The sequence below is a fragment of the Triturus cristatus genome, chromosome 7 (assembly GCF_964204655.1).
Source record: "Triturus cristatus chromosome 7, aTriCri1.1, whole genome shotgun sequence".
NCBI lineage: Eukaryota > Metazoa > Chordata > Amphibia > Caudata > Salamandridae > Triturus > Triturus cristatus.
The window spans coordinates 1762111014-1762134224 of record NC_140590.1 but is presented as its reverse complement, the minus strand read 5'-3'; positions in this window follow the sequence as shown (position 1 = coordinate 1762134224).

Sequence of the window (23211 nt, the reverse complement as noted above, 5' to 3'; positions counted from 1 at the left end):
CAGCAGTCTTGCTGGCGCAGATGTCTCTGGCGCCCTTAGGGGTTCTGTTTCTTGGGGGGTAGGGATTGAGTTGGTGACTAGTTCCCTCCTAGTCAAGCTTGGCAGATGGCCCCTGGGTTCTCCTACCGCTGGGCTAGATCAGTGGGCTTTACAGGATCCCTCACTCACTTAAAAGGCAGTACCTAAGTCCTGTCACTTTCAGAGGCATAAGTCCCTGGCTAGGCCCTACCGCCTAAAACTCCTGCGTGGATTCCCCAGGTCTGCTTTACCCCAACTGGCCAACTGACTAGAAAAAGTTCCCTCCCTCTCTTATGTAGCCCTAGGTCAGGTGACCTCTATCCAAGGCGGCAAAAGTAAAAACTCCACCTCCCTTCTAGAAGGTTCCAGCACAGTCCAGGAGCTTCCCCATTCTACCTATGGGACAAAAAAGGCGGGCTGGTGTTGCAACATTGTTGTGGGGTCCCAGCCAGCTCCTGGAAGCTAGGGTGCTACTAGTAAAGGCCACTCTGCAGTAGCAGGGGCCTGTGGCAGCCATCTTGGGAGAAGGGAGCACCTGCACCTTAACACTGATTGGCAATGCCAAGGCGCCCGGAGACCTAAGTCCAACATAAAAATGAGGGTGGAAAAAATGAGGCACGATCAAAAATAGAGGGGGAGACCACCCTAGGGCTGACAGGTCTAACAGAGAGGATTGTGTACTTGTAGCCAGGGAACTCCCAATATTGCGCCAAAGTTAGGGGCATCAATTAAATCAAAGGAGAGGGCTTCTGTATGACCATTATCACAGATTACCATAAGTCTAGGTGTTTCATAAGTAATTAACCCAGACGATAGTTCGGTACCATCGACCGCTCTTGCCTTTTCAGGTTGAGCTTTAGGGACAAATTCAATCCCCAATGATTTAGCCAAAGAGATGTCTAGGAAATTACCTGTAGCTCCAGAATCTATCAAGATTGACAAGGTCGTTTTAATCTGTGAAGGTAATACCACTACGACTGTAATGGTGAAATGTTTAGGGACAAGAGCCACCGTATTAGCCAAATAATGTGAGACCTGTAATTGAGAAGAACTTGAACAAGCGATCTTTGTACTGTTCAAGTCTGTTAGTTTTCCGCCTGCGCCACTGCTCCTGTTCTGGGGGCCATTGTCTTCACTGGCGCTCTAGGTTTAACCAAGCATTCTTTTGCGAAATGACCACCTTTGCCACAATACAAGCATAAATTTAATTTTCAACGTCTTTCACGTTCTTCTATAGAGAGTGGGCCCCTAATCCCCCCTATCTGCATGGGTTCCACGGTATCTTTTGTTTCTTTCTTCTCGCTTTTGGCGAGAAAAAGACGGGTATATTCGCCCTTGGTCTTCTCTCCTTTTCTCTCTGCTAATTTATGGTCAAGTTTCACCACAAGATCTATAAAAGAAGAACAGTCCTCAGGGGGGTCTACTATTTGAGATAGGATATCTTTTAATTCATCCTTGAGACATCGGTAGAATAAGGAGGTTCTCTTTTCCTCAGGCCATTGTGTTTCGGTTACTAACCTATTGAAGGTGGTAATATACGTTAACAGGTCTTTGGACCCTTGTTTAAGATTTAACAGCTCGTTATCGCTTGCTTGCATGTAGGAGTGGCGATCAAAAAGACTTCTCATTTTTTCTTTGAATCTAGAGAGATCATATAGTATGGGATCATCGTTGTCTACAAGATGTACGGCCCATAGTGCAGCATTGCCACAAAGGTAGGAGATGATAAACGCAACTTTTGCTGCATCATCAGGAAATGAGGCGGTTCCACACAAAAATTGAAGATGGCACTGATTCATAAATACCCCATACTTGCTGCTATCCCCACTGTATCGTTCGGGCATTGCTAAAGGGGTTTGTGGAGGAGCTACCACTGTTACATTAACTGGTGCAGAGGAAGAAACCCCACTTGCAGATACAGGGGCCGGAGTAGGGAGCTGGAAATGGGCGGGCTGAATGTAACTCCTCTTGTGTTTGGGAATAGTGTCAGGGAGTACCGTGTCTACCTGTCTCTGAGCCTTCAATACCCCGAGTTCAGTAACTAGGCGTTGATTTTCGCCTCGTAGTACACTGAGCTCGGCTTGTAAATTAGCGACTACATCCACTAGCTCACTCATGGACGTTTGAGGGGAAACTAGAGACATAGCCTCATCCATCTTCGCTCAGGGGAATTTAAAAACGTGGGCTTGGCTTTTCTGTGGAGACCTTGAGCTTCTCAGATCAGAGCGGGCCAAAATCCACGGGAGCGAAGATGATGTCTTTCCTCTCCCCAGAGACCACTCACCCCTTGCTTATTAAAAATAGCAAAAAGGGGAGCTATATCCGAGGAGCGAAGAGACCGGAATGAGCCACCAGGATGTTTCTCGTGTGTTCTGTAGGGAAGCAGGTCACTGCGATAATGGAACCTATAGTAAGGAAGATAAACACACACAAGGTACAGGTTAAGACATGTGACTATCTATTATGTGTGTAGCTAACCCCATCTATAAGGCACTCTTGTGTACTTTCAACACTTACACATAATACTATGGCAGGGGATTCGTACTGAGTTCTTCAAAGGGTTGGCGTCACAGACTAGAACCAATGGAGTGCTTACTCCTTAGTTTCCGGATAGTACTCTTCCGGCTTGTTCAAAAATAAACGAGTACAGCGAGCATCAGAACATCCACAGAGATATAATCAGAGGGTGCACTTGATTCTAGTACGCAAAGTCTTGTACCATCTAATCACCGTGAGTGCACATAGTTAGAGAGACAATAAAAGAAGTAAGTGCTCAGATGTCTCTGCTCAGATTTTTGGACTCACACGTCTTCGGGCAGTTTCTGGATATCGAAGGGAACTGAAAGCAAAACAGCACGTTTCTCCCCACTTGCTGCAGAAATGAAGGTTAATGTTTTTCAGCGCTTCCTTAGCGCGGTTTAAATGCTGCAATGTTATGGAATTGTAGAATTTGCCTCAGAGCAGTAAACCCAAAATAAAGGAAGTAGATTTTGCTAGTAATGTCACCAGAGGCACAGGGGAGCAGTTTAAATGTTAGCGCGTCCTCGCGCTATGGTCGAGAAACAAAAAGAAATAAATAAATGTCTTGTTCAAAACCTCGCGTCCTCGCGCTCAGGCAGGACTGGCAGGAACGAAAAGACTAAGAGAGACTTTCATCGCGACCTCGCGCTTCCGCAAACATCGGAGGAAGGATGGAATCGGGAAACAGCGCGTCCTCACGCTCGAAGTCACAAAGTTCCAAAGAGATTAAGGAATCCTCGTTACACCCACGGAGACGGCGTGCAGCGAACACAGGTTCAAAGCAATCCAAGATTAAGGCGTGGCTCAACCACCAGGAAACAAAGCCAAGCACCTGGGAGCCTTTTCTGAATGCTTATAAGCCGGTCAAGTCACCTGCTTAATTCCCAGTGCAGTGTGGGAAAGTACACAAGTATGCTACCCTCCTGATGCCTTATGGGACATGTAGTTCAGGAAGTACAAAAGCTATAAGAAAGGATTTTCATACTCTTTAACACTCTGCCTGTACCCACCACTAGACAAGTGGGATAAGGCCTATATCTAACAGGAAAGGTACGCGCTAATAAGAACAGTGCATTCATTAGTGTAGCAGAATTCAGCTCAGCAGACACATAACCTAGAGAAGGCTGTTTCTCGGAACTTACAAAGGATTGGTTTTGATCATGATACAAAATAGTGCTCATACACAAAATGGCGCCGCGAATGCTAACCTACATAAAACAATGAGAAAGCATAATTTTTATTCCAACAGCCTCCTTACTGCTGGTTACTTGACTGGCCTTGCACTGCTGTTCATGGTTGTGCACTGCTGCTTCTAACCTAGGGAACAAAGCCTTTAACTGCAAATGGCTCTTAGCGTCTCCTTGCTGTCCTCTGTGGGCCAGCTCTACCACTTGTTCTGTTACTCCAGAAGGGTATGACTATGCGGGACCTTCATAGCACAAGGTCAGCAGACATGGAGCTTAGTTCATGTCTTTGTCTCCAGAGCTGTATCAACCATTTCTTGTCTGGGCTACCCCATGGGTTGGCGTCTTGTAAAAACGTGCTCCAAAGAACCCTTCTGTAACTTTGCTGTCACTTTTCCTAGCACTGCATTTTCCTGGTGCCTTGGCTGATGTCTGGAAGGCTCAGTGCTATAGGACTTGCTCCCCTGCTTACGGTCTGGATGCACTCCACAGTTTGTCTTGCATCCCCCTTCCTCTGCCGCTACTTTGGGACAAGTGGCAGAAAGGGAAATCAACTGGATTCCTGGAGCCTTGCCGACATGACACTGTTGTAGGGATTCTGCACAGATACAGAACTATTCACAGGAAAACAGGACCTCAGTGAATAGGTGGTGTACCAACCTATGACATCCGTACCGAGAACCCCAAACCGACTAGCTATAGTGTCTCATTCGTTCTCCGTCTACAGCGGAGCTACCAATGATTAGACAACCCTGAACACGCACTCTATCTTGGGAATCGCTTGAGCCAGACACTCTTTCGCTTACTCACTCATACCTTTCCACAATGCAAGTAATTAGAGACACTGCATACTTTAAAATGTTTATTTCAACTAACACGCTCTATGGGGCAGTACACGAGCCAATACTAGCAGCAAAATGCATAAACACAATATAGTGAGCATTGTTACAATACCATAAAATACAAACGGGGATAACATGTTAAAAAACAGTGGAAAAGGACTACATGATCTGACCACCCTCCCCGTGACAAGAGATAGTTTATTATAAAAAGGAAGACTGCCGGTGGATCAAGTTGCTATATAACAAGCCCTGTGCCTCAATTCTACTAAACGGGGAATGCTTCCCAGCCTTCGACATTACCAGGGGAACACGACAGGGTTGCCCCTGTCGCCTCTATTTTTCGCGATTGCCATGGAACCACTCGTGGCCATGCTCCACCAACACCATAAACCATATGCATTGGACTCTCCCAAATGACCCATTTTGATATCATTATACACGGACGACATCACATTGTATGTACGTTACCCTGCCGACGGACTTAATGCCATGATAAGAGAAATAATAATATTTGGGGCCTTTTCAGGGATAACCATCAATTGGGGCAAATCCCAAGTCATGCCACTAACAGACGCTACCACCTCCTTCCAATTGGACTATCCACTACTGTGGAGCACTGACGAGGTCCAGTACCTAGGGATTAACGTTACGAGAAATAAAGAGGAATTAATGCGCGCTAACTATGGGGTAGTTCTCACTAAGGTGGAGGACCTGATCAGCAGATGGATCGCCCTTCCCCTTTCTATGGCGGGACGGATAGCCCTAATGAAAATGGTCATAATGCCCAAATTTTTATATTTATTCATGAACATCCCCTTCCCCCCGGACGCCCATTCTTCATTAGACTAAAAAGTCAACTTATACGCCTTGCATGGGGCGGCAAACAACCAAGGATAAAATGGAGCACCCTCACGCTACCATTCGCACAGGGCGGATTCGAAGCACCGGATCCTGAACTATACTATCTTAGTGCCCAGGCACATTTTGCAGCATACTTGTTTGCCTCCCCCCCCCCCCCCTTTTATGACACACCTGGCAGTGGAACAGGGGACCATGGCGCCGACACCACTGAGGGGATTCCTGGGTGTAGAAGACAAAACAGCTGAGGGGAGAAGCTCCACTGTAGTGTGTACGAATAATGCATGGCGCGCCATCGCGTAAAGATCTCTCCTCCCCATGCTGTACTCCCCCCTACTTCCCTTATTCGACCAACATAACCTGCCGGTCACTTAGGAGGGGATCTGTAAACGGATGCTACTCCGACTGGGCCTCAACACATGGGGAGACATGTACCACCAGGGACAATTCAAAGACGCTACTACATTCCTGGGTGACACACCTCCCACTACAATGGATAGATTCTTATATATTCGCTTGCGACAAGCTGTCAAAGCTGCCACTCCCGCGTTTCCAGAGGAACCTCCCACGCTGCTCCCATTGCACCAACTCATATGGGGTGGGGCAACACATGCCTTGTCCCGCATTTACAAAACATCCATAGGGGCAGGGACGCTTAACACCCTGAAAGCTAAACAAGGATGGGAGATGGAACTGGGACACCCTATTACAGACGAAGCTTGGGCGTACAGTTGCCAACAAACCAAACGTATAACCGCTAGCAGCAGGTTTAGAATTATTCACTATAAATTTCTCCACAGAATGTATTATACACTGGCAAGGTTACATAAACTCAGGTTACATGACAGTGAGTGATGTGACCGATGTGGGGGGGGGGAGGGGAAGGCTTTCTATATTTAGCGTGGGAGTGCAAGAACATAGCGAACTACTGGGCAGAGATTGGCAAAGCATTGGGCAATATGCTGGAGGTACAATTGGATCTGACGCCCGAACTGTGTCTTCTAGGCTATCTTCCAGGGCACAAGGGTCAGGCTAAAAGATTCCTGGCGATCGGCTTCCTCATTGGCAAACGCAAAATTGCCTGCAGATGGGGGCGGGGCAGAGAGCCCAAGTTTAAGAAATGGCTGACAGATATCACTTATTGTCAGGAGAAAAATAACTACTACCCACTCACTCGAGACCATGAGACATCTGCAAGCCACTCACTAGATATATGCTCAAAATAGGGGAAAGGGATTACTTAACTCCTTCGATGCTCATGACGGAGCGGTTCCGTCATGAGCATCGGTTGGGCTGTGCTTATGACGGAACCGCGCCGTCATGAGCACAGCCCCTGAGGGAAGCACTGGCGCTCCCCCCCTGGGGGCTCGATTTTGGCACCAATTGGGGGGTTGGCAGCGAAAGAGTTTCCGCTGCCACCCCCGAGCCCCCCATGCTTCCTGATGACGTCAGCGCGCACAGCGCGTGCCGACGTCATCAGGAAGCGTTGGACGCGCTGGACGCGCTGGAATTCATTTCTTCCAGCGCGTCCAACGGAGAAGGTAGGTGTTTGGCTCCAGTGTGGCGGGGGGGGGGGGAATTGGGAGGCCTTGAGGCATCGGGGGAGAGGAAAGAGTATTTCCTCTCCCCTGATGTCTCAATGCTGGGCATTCCTGCTTCACTATCGCGCACAGCGTCACGATCGTGGAGCAGGGATGCCCCACTAGACACCAGGGATGTCTTTTTCTGAATTAGGAAGTGACCCCTTGGGAAGGGTCGCTTCCTTGGGGGCCAAAATAATCTTAAGACTTTTCTGCCCCCCCCTGGGGGCAGATCGGTCGTGTTTATGTCCATTTCTGCTCCCAGGGGGGGGGGGCAGAAAAGCCCACTAGACACCAGGGATGTATTTTTCTGCATTAGGAAGCGACCCCTTGGGCAAGGGTCGCTTCCTTTGGGGCATAAATTATGTTAAGACTTTTCTGCCTCCCCTGGGGGCAGATCGGTCGTCTTTCTGTCCGTTTCTGCTCCCAGGGGGGGGCAGAAAAGCCCACTAGACACCAGGGATGTGTGTTTTTAGAAGTAAGGAAGCGACCCCTTGGGCAAGGGTCGCTTCCTTGGGGGCAAAAACATTTTTAAGACTTTTCTGCCCCCCCTGGGGGCAGATCGGTCTTTTGTGTAGCCGTTTCTGGTCCCAGGGGGGGGCAGAAAAGCCCACTAGACACCAGGGAATTAGTTTAAATAAAAATGGAAGTGACCCCTTGGGCAAGGGTCGCTTCCAGGGTGCAATTTTTTATAATATGTATTTGGCCCCCCCGCCCCGGGACAGAGTAGCCTTTTTTTTTTCCTGCTGTTTTCTGCCCCACCTGGCACACAACCTGATTGACCATTTGGGTAGTAACATAGCATGTTATAATGTTTATTGTTATATTTTTTGTGAATTGCAATTGCAATGTTTTTTTTTAACTTTTTTGTTCTAGGTGAAGGCTTTTGCTCTTTCCAGTTTGCTCTTTCGTTACTGGTGGTTCTGCTGTTTGTGTAGTTTGGTAAGAGACTTTTTTTGTACAATGTAAATGTGTTTGATTTCTCTGCATGAATTTTTTTTGCAAATGGTGTAATAATACCAGTATGTTTGGTTTTTGAGTGTCAAAAACTGTTTGCATTTGTGCTCGATGTGTATTTTGTTGTCTTGTGAGTAATTTTTTTTTTTTTCTTCTTTCTAGTTGGATATCGTTGGTTTTTGCTGTGTCACTGCAGAGTAGGTTCTGGTGAGTGTAGCTGTCTCTTGTAATTGAATTCTATAGTTTTTGAGTACATTGATCTTTGTGATAAAGGTACACATTTCTTTACTTACTTGGTTTGCACATTGTTGGTTGTTGTTGACTTGTTTGTGCAGTTTTCTATCTTAGTAAGTATAATAGCTAGCCGCAGGATTACTGCTCAGCAGGTTGTTGGTTTGCTTTTTGAGTCTTCCTCTGACCATGGTTCAGAGACTGACTCTGCATCTGAGGGAGAAATGGCAGGGGACGATTCTGGCAGTGAGTTTTCTCTCCATATGGAGTCATCGGATGATGAAGATACTCTTAGTGCGGATGAAGTGCCTGTGTTAGAGGAGGAGACTGATGTGCCGATAGTGCGGCAAGAGGCATCTGGGCTGCAGCCTGGGGCTGCAAGGCTTCCCGTTGGTGTAGTGCGGCAAGAGGCTTCTGGGCTGCAGCCTGCGGCTGCAAGGCTTCCCGTTGGTGTAGTGCGGCAAGAGGCATCTGGGCTGCAGGCTGGGGCTGCAAGGTTTCCTTTTGAATGTGATGACCTCTGGGTTGCCCCTGGCATGGTGAAGCCGGAATTGCCAGACTTTACTGGTGTTCCAGGGTGTAGAGTGAATACTGAAAATTTTTTGCCGATACATTTTTTTCAGATGTTTATGGACGATGTGTTTTTAGCAGAGATTGTTGAGCAGACTAATTTGTATGCCGAACAGTTTTTGAGGGACAACAGTGCCAGTCTTAAGCCATACTCTAGAGCTACCCGGTGGACTCCCACAAATCTTGAAGAGATGAAGAAGTTCTTGGGTTTAACTTTGTTGATGGGCTTACTAAGGAAGCCATCAATGTCTTCATATTGGTCTACTAGTCCCTTGATGGCAACTGCAATTTTTCCGGCAGTCATGAGTCGTGACAGGTATTTGCTTCTGCTTCGGATGATGCATTTTGTTGATAATGGTTTAGCGTTGCCACGAGATCTCCCTGATTGTGACCGTCTTTTTAAGATTAGGCCTGTCCTTGATCACTTTGTTGATCGATTTCCTGAGAACTATGCTCCTGGGAAAGAAATTGCAGTGGATGAGTCTTTGGTGTTGTTCAAGGGCCGCTTGGTTTTTAGGCAATATATTCCTAGTAAGAGGGCACGCTATGGAATTAAGCTGTATATGCTGTGTGACAGTAGGACTGTATATGTCTCTAATTTCAGGGTGTACACCGGTAAGGAAACCAGGATTAACCCCCCTGGTTGTCCGTCCACTTTTGGAGTGACTGAGAAAATTGTTTGGGGCCTTGGTAGAGGAATTTTTAACAAAGGCCACCATTTATATGTAGATAACTTCTACACTGGTGTGCAGTTCAGGGAATTGGCCAAAGTGGAATCTGTTGCTTGTGGCACAATCCGCTCTAACCGTAAAGGTTTCCCAAAAGAACTGGTTTGTCAAAAGCTTGTGCGGGGACAGTGCAGTGCGTTGCGTTGCGAGGAGCTTCTTGCTGTGAAGTTTTCAGACAGGAGAGATGTCTACATGCTGACTACCATCCATGATGAAAGCACTGCACCTGTGACTGTTTGGGGTCAGGTCGCTGAAGCGCGCAAACCTGTGTGCATTTTAGACTATAATAGGCACATGGGTGGTGTTGACAGAGTAGATCAGAGGTTGGAACCTTACGCTGCTCTTCGTAAGGCTTACATTTGGTACAAGAAGTTGGCTATCCATCTTTTCCACTTGCTTTTGTTGTGTTCCAGGATTCTTGCCCTGAGTCAAAGATGACTTTTGCTAAGTTTCAGGAGTCTGTAATAGGCAGCCTTGTTGTAGTGGAACAGGCAAGTGTTCCTAGAGTTGGAGTGGTGGAGGATGTTGCTAGATTGAGAGATCGCCACTTTCCTGATCACATTCCTCCCACACCCTCAAAAGATTTTCCCAGTAGGAGATGTAGAGTCTGTTGGTGAAGAGGTATGCGGAAGGAGGTTCGTATGTACTGCCCCGACTGTCCTTCTAATCCTGGGCTGTGTGTCCCGGCTTGTTTGAGAGCATACCACACGCAAAATAATTTTTGGGACCATTCATGAGTGGTAAAGTGAACTGCCTGGTCTGTATTCTTTTGAAAATTTGATTATGTTTCAAGGTTGGCGTTAGTGCAATGTATTTAGCTGGTGATTTTGTGTTTGTAGATTTGTATCTATTTGCGATTTGTTTGTGTTTTTATTTTTGTCTTTAAAAATCCTAAATGTGATGGCGGAGTGTGTAGGCTGGCGCTTGGCTGTTGGTGTGTGTGAACTGGCACTTGCTTGGCGGTGTGCGTGGAATGGTGCTTGGCTGGCGGTGTGCGTGGACTGGTACTTGGCTGGCGGTGTGCGTGGACTGGCGGTGTGCGTGGACTGGTGCTTGGCTGGTGGTGTGCGTGGACTGGAGCTTGGCTGGTGGTGTGCGTGGAATGGCTGGCGGTGTGCGTGGACTGGTACTTGGCTGGCGGTGTGCGTGGACTGGAGCTTGGCTGGCGGTGTGCGTGGATTGGCGATTGGCTGCCGGTGTGCCTGGACTGGCGATTGGCTGGCGGTGTGCCTGGACTGGCGCTTGGCTAGCGGTGTGCGTGGACTGGTGTTTGGCTAGCGGTGTGCGTGGACTGGCACTCTGGTAGCGGTGTGTGTGGACTGGCGCTCGGCTGGCTGTGTGTGAGTAGTGACTTGCTGCTGGTCACTATACACACTGCTAGCTGAGTGCCACTCCACGCAATCCATCAGCTTGTGTAGTTGCTGTGTCAGGAATTTTGGTGTGTGAAAGTGATGAGCCCTTGAATGGCGCTGTGTGCTGGTGTGAGTTTTGTTATGTGATGGGCCCGCGGCTGGCGGTGTGAATGGTTTTGTATGTCTCACACGTATGAAAGGTGTATGAATGGCCTGTAAAGAGGTTGGTGCCTTGTCGTGGCTTTACAGCTCACGAGTTGTGAGTCAATGGTTCAGTTTCTCGCCCTTTCAATTATTAACAGTGTTTTTCATTTTTGTGAAATCACTTGCTAATACAATTGTATATACTGAACCATCACTCACCCTCGTGCCAAATCCAACCAGTATGTGTGTGTGCTTGAGGATTAGATGGCTGTGCAGTAATATTTGTCTTTCTGAAGCAGGGTGTACCTTGTCCCTTTTTGTGAATTTTGTAATGTGTTTTGCTTTTGGGCCTGGTGGTGCGAATGGTCTTGTTTGTATCATGTATGAAAGGTGTGTGAATGGCCTGTAAAGTGGTTGGTGCCTTGACGTGGCTTTACAGCTCACGAGCTGTGAGTCATTGGTTTGGTTTTTTGTGAATTTAATTATTGACAGTGCATTTCATTTTTGTGAAATCTCTTGTTAATAAAATTTAATACACTGAACCATGACTCGCCCTCGTGCCAAATCCAACCAGTATGTGTGTGTTTGAGGAAAAGATGGTTGTGCAGGAATCTTTGTCTTTAGTTTCTCTGCCAAGGTGTACTTTCCATGTAAGAATACCCCACCAACTGTAGATATTGTTGAAAACCCTTGGGAGTTCATGGTGATGTCTCTCTTGTGAATTCAAAAAGGTTTTTTATCCCCAAAGTCCTGCAAACCTCAAAATGTCTGCCACATTTTCATTGCAATATTGTTCCAAAATTCTCACGCTGTAGAAACAAACCAATAATTATGTCTAAACTATCTGGTTTTGCAAGGGGTGTCATTTGGGTTTTTGGCCCGGTGCTTGGCGGCCATCTAAGGAAACCTACCAAACCTACACATTTCTGAAAACTAGACACCCGGCGGCTTCCAGGGAGGTATGGCTTGCGTGGATCCCCCAACGTTTCCTTACCCAGAATCCCCTGCAAACCTCAATTTTAGCTGAAAAAATCACTTTTTTCACACATTTTGGTGTGGGAAAGTTGTGGCATCACCGGGCTCACACAAATTTACCACCACCCAGCGTTACCCCAGGTCTCCCGGTAAAAATGGTGCCTCACTTGTGTGGGAGGCCCAAGTACCCGCGTGTCGCAGCCTTGAATCCTCAGGGTCGTATGTTGCTCGTTATGGTCCACCTTTCGATACCACCACGGTCTGATTTAGCACACAGACTCCATGGAGTGATCAAGCGGGGGAAGGGAAGGATGGGAACAGCGGGAGGGAGACCTGTAAGGAAGCAACGTCAAATTACACACCGCTATTAAACACAGCCTGAAGGTCCCTACTTTTCCCCCGTATCTCCTCTTTTGTTCTATCTACCTGAAAGGGAAGAGGCGTGGGTTTTCCTAGTCAGCACATAGAGATATATCAGGGCGCAGCTCATATCTAAGGATATGGAAGAAAGTGGTTATTACCTGTCTTATTCAGCGACCTATACTTCCCGCATCTCCTTATTACCTACCCATGGATATGCGGTGCTGAAAGGATACAGGGGTGCAGAGCTGACTTCAGGGATCTCAGGTTCCCCTGTAATAAACAAGACCAGTAGGCCCCCCCACAGGCTTGGGAGCGTTAATTAACTGCACACAGTAAAATCATACACACAAAGGTTGGGGAGAACACACACCCCCTTTCCACCATGTTCTAGCGTGGTTCTGTGTTCGGTTTGTCAAGTTCTGATAATGCTCAGAATCCTAGATCATCCACCGCCTGTATGGCGCTTTTTCCCAAGCCCTACAGCACCATACAACACAGTCGTAATTGTAACAATGTTATGTTTCTTTCATTCGTCAGAGTATGCTTAGGAGTACCAAGTACCAGGGTTGTACCCCCCTATAATAGTTCACGATTCACGAACACAGCAAGAGAGTCCCGGAGGTCACCGAAAGTCAGGCGGGAGTATTGCATTCATACTCTCCCCTCCTTCCTCTAGGTGAGCTTCACCTTGGCAATTCCGCTCTCCCGCAAGGTCCCTAGATCGGGTGACCAGCCAACGGGAGCAGCGATATATTTAACACGGACTTCAAAGTATGCTGCTACTGCTGAGCGCACTAGGACTAGAATATACTCAAGAGATGGTGCGTCAGCACCCTTACCGGACCGTCGGGGAAACTCGAGGCTCAGCAGGCAAAGTAACCGGCATCCGCGGCTGTCTTCTCCGCGCATATGAATGTTCTTCCGGGTACGTGATGATGTCGACGAAGCGATCGGCACCGGGAATCCTGGGAAATGTAGTTCCGCTGCTGCCGGATTCGTCATTGTCTTCCCCGATGACCTCTGACACCGCGGCAGGCAAGGGCCCAAAACGTGGTGAGGCGACATCAAAATGGCCTATCGCAAAACCACCTGGTTTTGCAAGGGGGGTCACTTGGGTTTTTGGCCCGGTGCTCGGCGGCCTGACCCAGAATCCCCTGCAAACCTCAATTTTTGCTGAAAAAATCACTTTTTTCACACATTTTGGTGTGGGAAAGTTGTGGCATCACCGGGCTCACACAAATTTACCACCACCCAGCGTTCCCCCAGGTCTCCCGGTAAAAATGGTGCCTCACTTGTGTGGGAGGCCCAAGTACCCGCGGCAGGCAAGGGCCCAAAAATCTTTTTGATAGGCAATGTGGATTTCGCCTCACTACGTTTTGGGCCCTTGCCTGCCGCGGGTACTTGGGCCTGCCACACAAGTGAGGCACCATTTTTACCAGGAGACCTGGGGGAACGCTGGGTGGTGGTAAATTTGTGTGAGCCCGGTGATGCCACAAGTTTCCCACACCAAAATGTGTGAAAAAAGTGATTTTTTCAGCAAAAATTGAGGTTTGCAGGGGATTCTGGGTCAGGAAACGTTGGGGGATCCATGCAAGCCATACCTCCCTGGAAGCCGCCGGGTGTCTAGTTTTCAGAAATGTGTGGGTTTGGTAGGTTTCCCTAGATGGCCGCCGAGCACCGGGCCAAAAACCAAAGTGACCCCCCTTGCAAAACCAGGTGGTTTTGCGATAGGCCATTTTGATGTCGCCTCACTACGTTTTGGGCCCTTGCCTGCCGCAGGTACTTGGGCCTCCCACACAAGTGAGGCACCATTTTTACTGGGAGACCTGGGGGAACGCTGGGTGGTGGTAAATTTGTGTGAGCCCGGTGATGCCACAACTTTCCCACACCAAAATGTGTGAAAAAAGTGGTTTTTTCAGCAAAAATTGAGGTTTGCAGGGGATTCTGGGTCAGGAAACGTTGGGGGATCCACGCAAGGCATACCTCCCTGGAAGCCGCCGGGTATCTAGTTTTCAGAAATGTGTGGGTTTGGTAGGTTTCCCTAGATGGCCGCCGAGCACCGGGCCAAAAACCCAAGTGACCCCCATTGCAAAACCAGGTGGTTTTGCAATAGGCCATTTTGATGTCGCCTCACTACGTTTTGGGCCCTTGCCTGCCACGGGTACTTGGGCCTCCCACACAAGTGAGGCACCATTTTTACCGGGAGACCTGGGGGAATGCTGGGTGGTGGTAAATTTGTGTGAGCCCGGTGATGCCACAACTTTCCCACACCAAAATGTGTGAAAAAAGTGATTTTTTCAGCTAAAATTGAAGTTTGCAGGGGATTCTGGGTAAGGAAACGTTGGGGGATCCACGCAAGCCATACCTCCCTGGAAGCCGCCGGGTGTCTAGTTTTCAGAAATGTGTGGGTTTGGTAGGTTTCCCTAGATGGCCGCCGAGCACCGGGCCAAAAACGAAAGTGACCCCCTTGCAAAACCAGGTGTTTTTGCGATAGGCCATTTTGATGTCGCCTCACTATGTTTTGGGTCCTTGCATGCCGCAGGTACTTGGGCCTCCCACACAAGTGAGGCACTATTTTTACCGGGAGACGTAGGGGAACGCTGGGTGGTGGTAAATTTGTGTGAGCCCGGTGATGCCACAACTTTCCCACACCAAAATGTGTGAAAAAAGTGATTTTTTCAGCTAAAATTGAGGTTTGCAGAGGATTGTGAGTAAGGAAACGTTGGGGGATCCACGCAAGCCATACCTCCCTGGTAGCGGCCGGGTGTCTAGTTTTCAGAAATGTGTGGGTTTGGTAGGTTTCCCTATGTGCCAGCAGAACTAAGGTTCAAAAACTACAGCTAGCCACTTTGCCAAAAAAGGGTCATTTTTCACTGCAAAATTGAGGTGTGACCACATTGCGTTTTGCGCCGTTTCCTGTCGCGGGCACTGGGCCGACCTGCACAAGTGAGGTACCATTTTTCTTGTAGGACTTTGGGGAACGCAGGGTGGGTGGAAAATTGTGGATCCACGCAGATTCCAGAACTTTCCATCACAGAAATGTGGGGAAAATGTGTATTTTTTGTCATTTTTTTTACGTTTGCAAGGAATTCTGGGTAACAGACCATGGTGGGAGGCACTTAAGTCACCCCATCCTGGATTCCCCTGGGTGTCTAGTTTTCAAAAATATATAGGTTTGCTAGGTTTCCCTAGGTGCCGGCAGGGCTAGGGTTCAAAAACTACAGCTAGTCACTTTGCCAAAAAAGGGTCATTTTTCACTGCAAAATTGAGGTGTGACCGCGTTGTGTTTTGTGCCGTTTCCTGTCGCGGGCACTAGGCCGACCCGCACAAGTGAGGTACCATTTTTCTCGTAGGACTTTGGGGAACGCGGGGTGGGTGGAAATTTGTGGTTCCACGCAGATTCCAGAACTTTCCATCACAGAAATGTGGGGAAAATCTGTATTTTTTGTCAATTTTTTACGTTTGCAAGGGATTCTGGGTAACAGACCATGGTGGGAGGCACTCAAGTCACCCCATCCTGGATTCCCCTGGGTGTCTAGTTTTCAAAAATATATAGGTTTGCTAGGTTTCCCTAGGTGCCGGCAGGGCTAGGGTTAAAAAACTACAGCTAGTCACTTTGCCAAAAAAGAGTCATTTTTCACTGCATAATTGAGGTGTGACCATATTGCGTTTTGCGCTGTTTCCTGACGCCAACACTAGGCCGACCTGCACAAGTGAGGTGCCATTATTCTCGTAGGACTTTGGGGAACGCGGGGTGGGTGGAAATTTGTGGATCCACGCAGATTCCAGAACTTTCCATCACAGAAATGTGGGGAAAATGTGTTTTTTTTGTCAATTCTTTAGGTTTGCAAGGGATTCTGGGTAACAGACCATGGTGGGAGGCACTCAAGTCACCCCATCCTGGATTCCCCTGGGTGTCTAGGTTTCAAAAATATATAGGTTTGCTAGGTTTCCCTAGGTGCTGGCAGGGCTGGGGTTCAAAAACTACAGCTAGTCACTTTGCCAAAAAAGGGTCATTTTTCACAGCAAAATTGAGGTGTGACCACGTTGCGTTTTGCGCCGTTTCCTGTCGCGGGCACTAGGCCGACCCGCACAAGTGAGGTACCATTTTTCTCGTAGGACTTTGGGGAATGCGGGGTGGGTGGAAATTTGTGGATCCACGCAGATTCCAGAACTTTCCATCACAGAAATGTGGGGAAAATGTGTATTTTTTGTCAATTTTTTACGTTTGCAAGGGATTCTGGGTAACAGACCATGGTGGGAGGCACTCAAGTCACCCCATCCTGGATTCTCCTGGGTGTCTAGTTTTCAAAAATATATAGGTTTGCTAGGTTTCCCTAGGTGCCGGCAGGGCTGGTGTTCAAAAACTACAGCTAGTCACTTTGCCAAAAAAGGGTCATTTTTCACTGCAAAATTGAGGTGTGACCACGTTGCGTTTTGCGCCGTTTCCTGTCGCGGGCACTAGGCCGACCCGCACAAGTGAGGTACCATTTTTCTTGTAGGACTTTGCAAAACGCGGGGTGGGTGGAAATTTGTGGATCCACGCAGATTCCAGAACTTTCCATCACAGAAATGTGTGGAAAATGTGTATTTTTGTCATTTTTTTTACGTTTGCAAGGGATTCTGGGTAACAGACCTTGGTGGGAGGCACTCAAGTCACCCCATCCTGGATTCCCCTGGGTGTCTAGTTTTCAGAAATGTGTGGGTTTGGTAGGTTTCCCTATGTGCCGGCAGAACTAGGGTTCAAAAACTACAGCTAGTCACTTTGCCAAAAAAGGGTAATTTTTCACTGCAAAATTGAGGTGTGACCACGTTGCGTTTTGCGCCGTTTCCTGTCTCGGGCACTGGGCCGACCCACACAAGTGAGGTACCATTTTTCTTGTAGGACTTTGGGGAACACGGGGTGAGTGGAAATTTGTGGATCCACGCAGATTCCAGAACTTTCCATCACAGAAATGTGGGGAACATTTGTATTTTTTGTCATTTTTTTATGTTTGCAAGGGATTCTGGGTATTAGACCATGGTGGGAGGCACTCAAGTCACCCCATCCTGGATTCCCCTGGGTGTCTAGTTTTCAAAAAATATAGGTTTGCTAGGTTTCCCTAGGTGCTGGCAGGGCTGGGGTTCAAAAACTACAGCTGGGCACTTTGCCAAAAAAGGGTCATTTTTCACAGCAAAATTGAGGTGTGACCATGTTGCGTTTTGCGCCGTTTCCTGTCGCGGGCACTAGGCCGACCCGCACAAGTGAGGTTCCATTGTTCTCGTAGGACTTTGGGGAATGCGGGGTGGGTGGAAATTTGTGGATCCACGCAGATTCCAGAACTTTCCATCACAGAAATGTGGGGAAAATGTGTTTTTTTTGTCAATTTTTTACGTTTGCAAGGGATTCTGGGTAACAGACCTTGGTGGGAGGCACTCAAGTCACCCCATCCTGGATTCCCCTGGGTGTCTAGTTTTTAAAAATATATAGGTTTGCTAGGTTTCCCTAGGTGCCGGCAGGGCTAGGGTTCAAAAACTACAGCTAGTCACTTTGCCAAAAAAGGGTCATTTTTCACTGCAAAATTGAGGTGTGACCACATTGAGTTTTGCGCCGTTTCCTGTTGCGGGCACTAGGCCGACCCGCACAAGTGAGGTGCCATTTTTCTCGTAGGACTTTGGGGAACGCGGGGTGGGTGGAAATTTGTGGTTCCACGCAGATTCCAGAACTTTCCATCACAGAAATGTGGGGAAAATGTGTATTTTTTGTCAATTTTTTACGTTTGCAAGGGATTCTGGGTAACAGACCATGGTGGGAGGCACTCAAGTCACCCCATCCTGGATTCTCCTGGGTGTCTAGTTTTCAAAAATATATAGGTTTGCTAGGTTTCCCTAGGTGCCGGCAGGGCTGGTGTTCAAAAACTACAGCTAGTCACTTTGCCAAAAAAGGGTCATTTTTCACTGCAAAATTGAGGTGTGACCACGTTGCATTTTGCGCCGTTTCCTGTCGCGGGCACTAGGCCGACCCGCACAAGTGAGGTACCATTTTTCTCGTAGGACTTTGCAAAACGCGGGGTGGGTGGAAATTTGTGGATCCACGCAGATTCCAGAACTTTCCATCACAGAAATGTGGGGAAAATGTGTATTTTTTGTCATTTTTTTACGTTTGCAAGGGATTCTGGGTAACAGACCTTGGTGGGAGGCACTCAAGTCACCCCATCCTGGATTCCCCTGGGTGTCTAGTTTTCAGAAATGTGTGGGTTTGGGAGGTTTCCCTATGTGCCGGCAGAACTAGGGTTCAAAAACTACAGCTAGTCACTTTGCCAAAAAAGGGTAATTTTTCACTGCAAAATTGAGGTGTGACCACGTTGCGTTTTGCGCCGTTTCCTGTCTCGGGCACTGGGCCGACCCACACAAGTGAGGTACCATTTTTCTTGTAGGACTTTGGGGAACACGGGGTGGGTGGAAATTTGTGGATCCACGCAGATTCCAGAACTTTCCATCACAGAAATGTGGGGAAAATGTGTATTTTTTGTCATTTTTTTACGTTTGCAAGGAATTCTGGGTAACAGACCATGGTGGGAGGCACTCAAGTCACCCCATCCTGGATTCCCCTGGGTGTCTAGTTTTAAAAAATATATAGGTTTGCTAGGTTTCCCTAGGTGCCAGCAGGGCTAGGGTTCAAAAACGACAGCTAGTCACTTTGCCAAAAAAGGGTCATTTTTCACTGCAAAATTGAGGTGTGACCGCGTTGCGTTTTGCGCCGTTTCCTGTCGCGGGCACTAGGCCGACCCGCACAAGTGAGGTACCATTTTTCTCGTAGGACTTTGGGGAACGCGGGGTGGGTGGAAATTTGTGGTTCCACGCAGATTCCAGAACTTTCCATCACAGAAATGTAGGGAAAATCTGTATTTTTTGTAAATTTTTTACGTTTGCAAGGGATTCTGGGTAACAGACCATGGTGGGAGGCACTCAAGTCACCCCATCCTGGATTCCCCTGGGTGTCTAGTTTTCAAAAATATATAGGTTTGCTAGGTTTCCCTAGGTGCCGGCAGGGCTAGGGTTAAAAAACTACAGCTAGTCACTTTGCCAAAAAAGAGTCATTTTTCACTGCAAAATTGAGGTGTGACCACATTGCGTTTTGCGCTGTTTCCTGACGCCGGCACTAGGCCGACCTGCACAAGTGAGGTACCATTTTTCTCGTAGGACTTTGGGGAACGCGGGGTGGGTGGAAATTTGTGGATCCACGCAGATTCCAGAACTTTCCATCACAGAAATGTGGGGAAAATGTGTTTTTTTTGTCAATTCTTTAGGTTTGCAAGGGATTCTGGGTAACAGACCATGGTGGGAGGCACTCAAGTCACCCCATCCTGGATTCCCCTGGGTGTCTAGGTTTCAAAAATATATAGGTTTGCTAGGTTTCCCTAGGTGCTGGCAGGGCTGGGGTTCAAAAACTACAGCTAGTTACTTTGCCAAAAAAGGGTCATTTTTCACTGCAAAATTGAGGTGTGACCACGTTGCGTTTTGCGCCGTTTCCTGTCGCGGGCACTAGGCCGACCCGCACAAGTGAGGTACCAACTTTCTCGTAGGACTTTGGGGAATGCGGGGTGGGTGGAAATTTGTGGATCCACGCAGATTCCAGAACTTTCCATCACAGAAATGTGGGGAAAATGTGTATTTTTTGTCAATTTTTTACGTTTGCAAGGGATTCTGGGTAACAGACCATGGTGGGAGGCACTCAAGTCACCCCATCCTGGATTCTCCTGGGTGTCTAGTTTTAAAAAATATATAGGTTTGCTAGGTTTCCCTAGGTGCCGGCAGGGCTGGTGTTCAAAAACTACAGCTAGTCACTTTGCCAAAAAAGGGTCATTTTTCACTGCAAAATTGAGGTGTGACCACGTTGCGTTTTGCGCCGTTTCCTGTCGCGGGCACTAGGCCGACCCGCACAAGTGAGGTACCATTTTTCTCGTAGGACTTTGCAAAACGCGGGGTGGGTGGAAATTTGTGGATCCACGCAGATTCCAGAACTTTCCATCACAGAAATGTGGGGAAAATGTGTATTTTTTGTCATTTTTTTACGTTTGCAAGGGATTCTGGGTAACAGACCTTGGTGGGAGGCACTCAAGTCACCCCATCCTGGATTCCCCTGGGTGTCTAGTTTTCAGAAATGTGTGGGTTTGGGAGGTTTCCCTATGTGCCGGCAGAACTAGGGTTCAAAAACTACAGCTAGTCACTTTGCCAAAAAAGGGTAATTTTTCACTGCAAAATTGAGGTGTGACCACGTTGCGTTTTGCGCCGTTTCCTGTCTCGGGCACTGGGCCGACCCACACAAGTGAGGTACCATTTTTCTTGTAGGACTTTGGGGAACACGGGGTGGGTGGAAATTTGTGGATCCACGCAGATTCCAGAACTTTCCATCACAGAAATGTGGGGAAAATGTGTATTTTTTGTCATTTTTTTACGTTTGCAAGGAATTCTGGGTAACAGACCATGGTGGGAGGCACTCAAGTCACCCCATCCTGGATTCCCCTGGGTGTCTAGTTTTCAAAAATATATAGGTTTGCTAGGTTTCCCTAGGTGCCAGCAGGGCTAGGGTTCAAAAACGACAGCTAGTCACTTTGCCAAAAAAGGGTCATTTTTCACTGCAAAATTGAGGTGTGACCGCGTTGCGTTTTGCGCCGTTTCCTGTCGCGGGCACTAGGCCGACCCGCACAAGTGAGGTACCATTTTTCTCGTAGGACTTTGGGGAACGCGGGGTGGGTGGAAATTTGTGGATCCACGCAGATTCCAGAACTTTCAATCACAGAAATGTGGGGAAAATGTGTTTTTTTTGTCAATTCTTTAGGTTTGCAAGGGATTCTGGGTAACAGACCATGGTGGGAGGCACTCAAGTCACCCCATCCTGGATTCCCCTGGGTGTCTAGGTTTCAAAAATATATAGGTTTGCTAGGTTTCCCTAGGTGCTGGCAGGGCTGGGGTTCAAAAACTACAGCTAGTCACTTTGCCAAAAAAGGGTCATTTTTCACTGCAAAATTGAGGTGTGACCACGTTGCGTTTTGCGCCGTTTCCTGTCGCGGGCACTAGGCCGACCCGCACAAGTGAGGTACCAACTTTCTCGTAGGACTTTGGGGAATGCGGGGTGGGTGGAAATTTGTGGATCCACGCAGATTCCAGAACTTTCCATCACAGAAATGTGGGGAAAATGTGTGTTTTTTGTCAATTTTTTACGTTTGCAAGGGATTCTGGGTAACAGACCATGGTGGGAGGCACTCAAGTCACCCCATCCTGGATTCTCCTGGGTGTCTAGTTTTAAAAAATATATAGGTTTGCTAGGTTTCCCTAGGTGCCGGCAGGGCTGGTGTTCAAAAACTACAGCTAGTCACTTTGCCAAAAAAGGGTCATTTTTCACTGCAAAATTGAGGTGTGACCACGTTGCGTTTTGCGCCGTTTCCTGTCGCGGGCACTAGGCCGACCCGCACAAGTGAGGTACCATTTTTCTCGTAGGACTTTGCAAAACGCGGGGTGGGTGGAAATTTGTGGATCCACGCAGATTCCAGAACTTTCCATCACAGAAATGTGGGGAAAATGTGTATTTTTTGTCATTTTTTTACGTTTGCAAGGGATTCTGGGTAACAGACCTTGGTGGGAGGAACTCAAGTCACCCCATCCTGGATTCCCCTGGGTGTCTAGTTTTCTGAAATGTGTGGGTTTGGTAGGTTTCCCTATGTGCCGGCAGAACTAGGGTTCAAAAACTACAGCTAGTCACTTTGCCAAAAAAGGGTAATTTTTCACTGCAAAATTGAGGTGTGACCACGTTGCGTTTTGCGCCGTTTCCTGCCTCGGGCACTGGGCTGACCCACACAAGTGAGGTACCATTTTTCTTGTAGGACTTTGGGGAACACGGGGTGGGTGGAAATTTGTGGATCCACGCAGATTCCAGAACTTTCCATCACAGAAATGTGGGGAACATTTGTATTTTTTGTCATTTTTTTACGTTTGCAAGGGATTCTGGGTATTAGACCATGGTGGGAGGCACTCAAGTCACCCCATCCTGGATTCCCCTGGGTGTCTAGTTTTCAAAAATATATAGGTTTGCTAGGTTTCCCTAGGTGCTGGCAGGGCTGGGGTTCAAAAACTACAGCTAGGCACTTTGCCAAAAAAGGGTCATTTTTCACAGCAAAATTGAGGTGTGACCATGTTGCGTTTTGCGCCGTTTCCTGTCGCGGGCACTAGGCCGACCCGCACAAGTGAGGTTCCATTTTTCTCGTAGGACTTTGGGGAATGCGGGGTGGGTGGAAATTTGTGGATCCACGCAGATTCCAGAACTTTCCATCACAGAAATGTGGGGAAAATGTGTTTGTTTTGTCAATTTTTTACGTTTGCAAGGGATTCTGGGTAACAGACCTTGGTGGGAGGCACTCAAGTCACCCCATCCTGGATTCCCCTGGGTGTCTAGTTTTTAAAAATATATAGGTTTGCTAGGTTTCCCTAGGTGCCGGCAGGGCTAGGGTTCAAAAACTACAGCTAGTCACTTTGCCAAAAAAGGGTCATTTTTCACTGCAAAATTGAGGTGTGACCACATTGAGTTTTGCGCCGTTTCCTGTTGCGGGCACTAGGCCGACCCGCACAAGTGAGGTGCCATTTTTCTCGTAGGACTTTGGGGAACGCGGGGGGTGGTGGAAATTTGTGGTTCCACTCAGATTCCAGAACTTTCCATCACAGAAATGTGGGGAAAATGTGTATTTTTTGTCAATTTTTTACGTTTGCAAGGGATTCTGGGTAACAGACCATGGTGGGAGGCACTCAAGTCACCCCATCCTGGATTCTCCTGGGTGTCTAGTTTTCAAAAATATATAGGTTTGCTAGGTTTCCCTAGGTGCCGGCAGGGCTGGTGTTCAAAAACTACAGCTAGT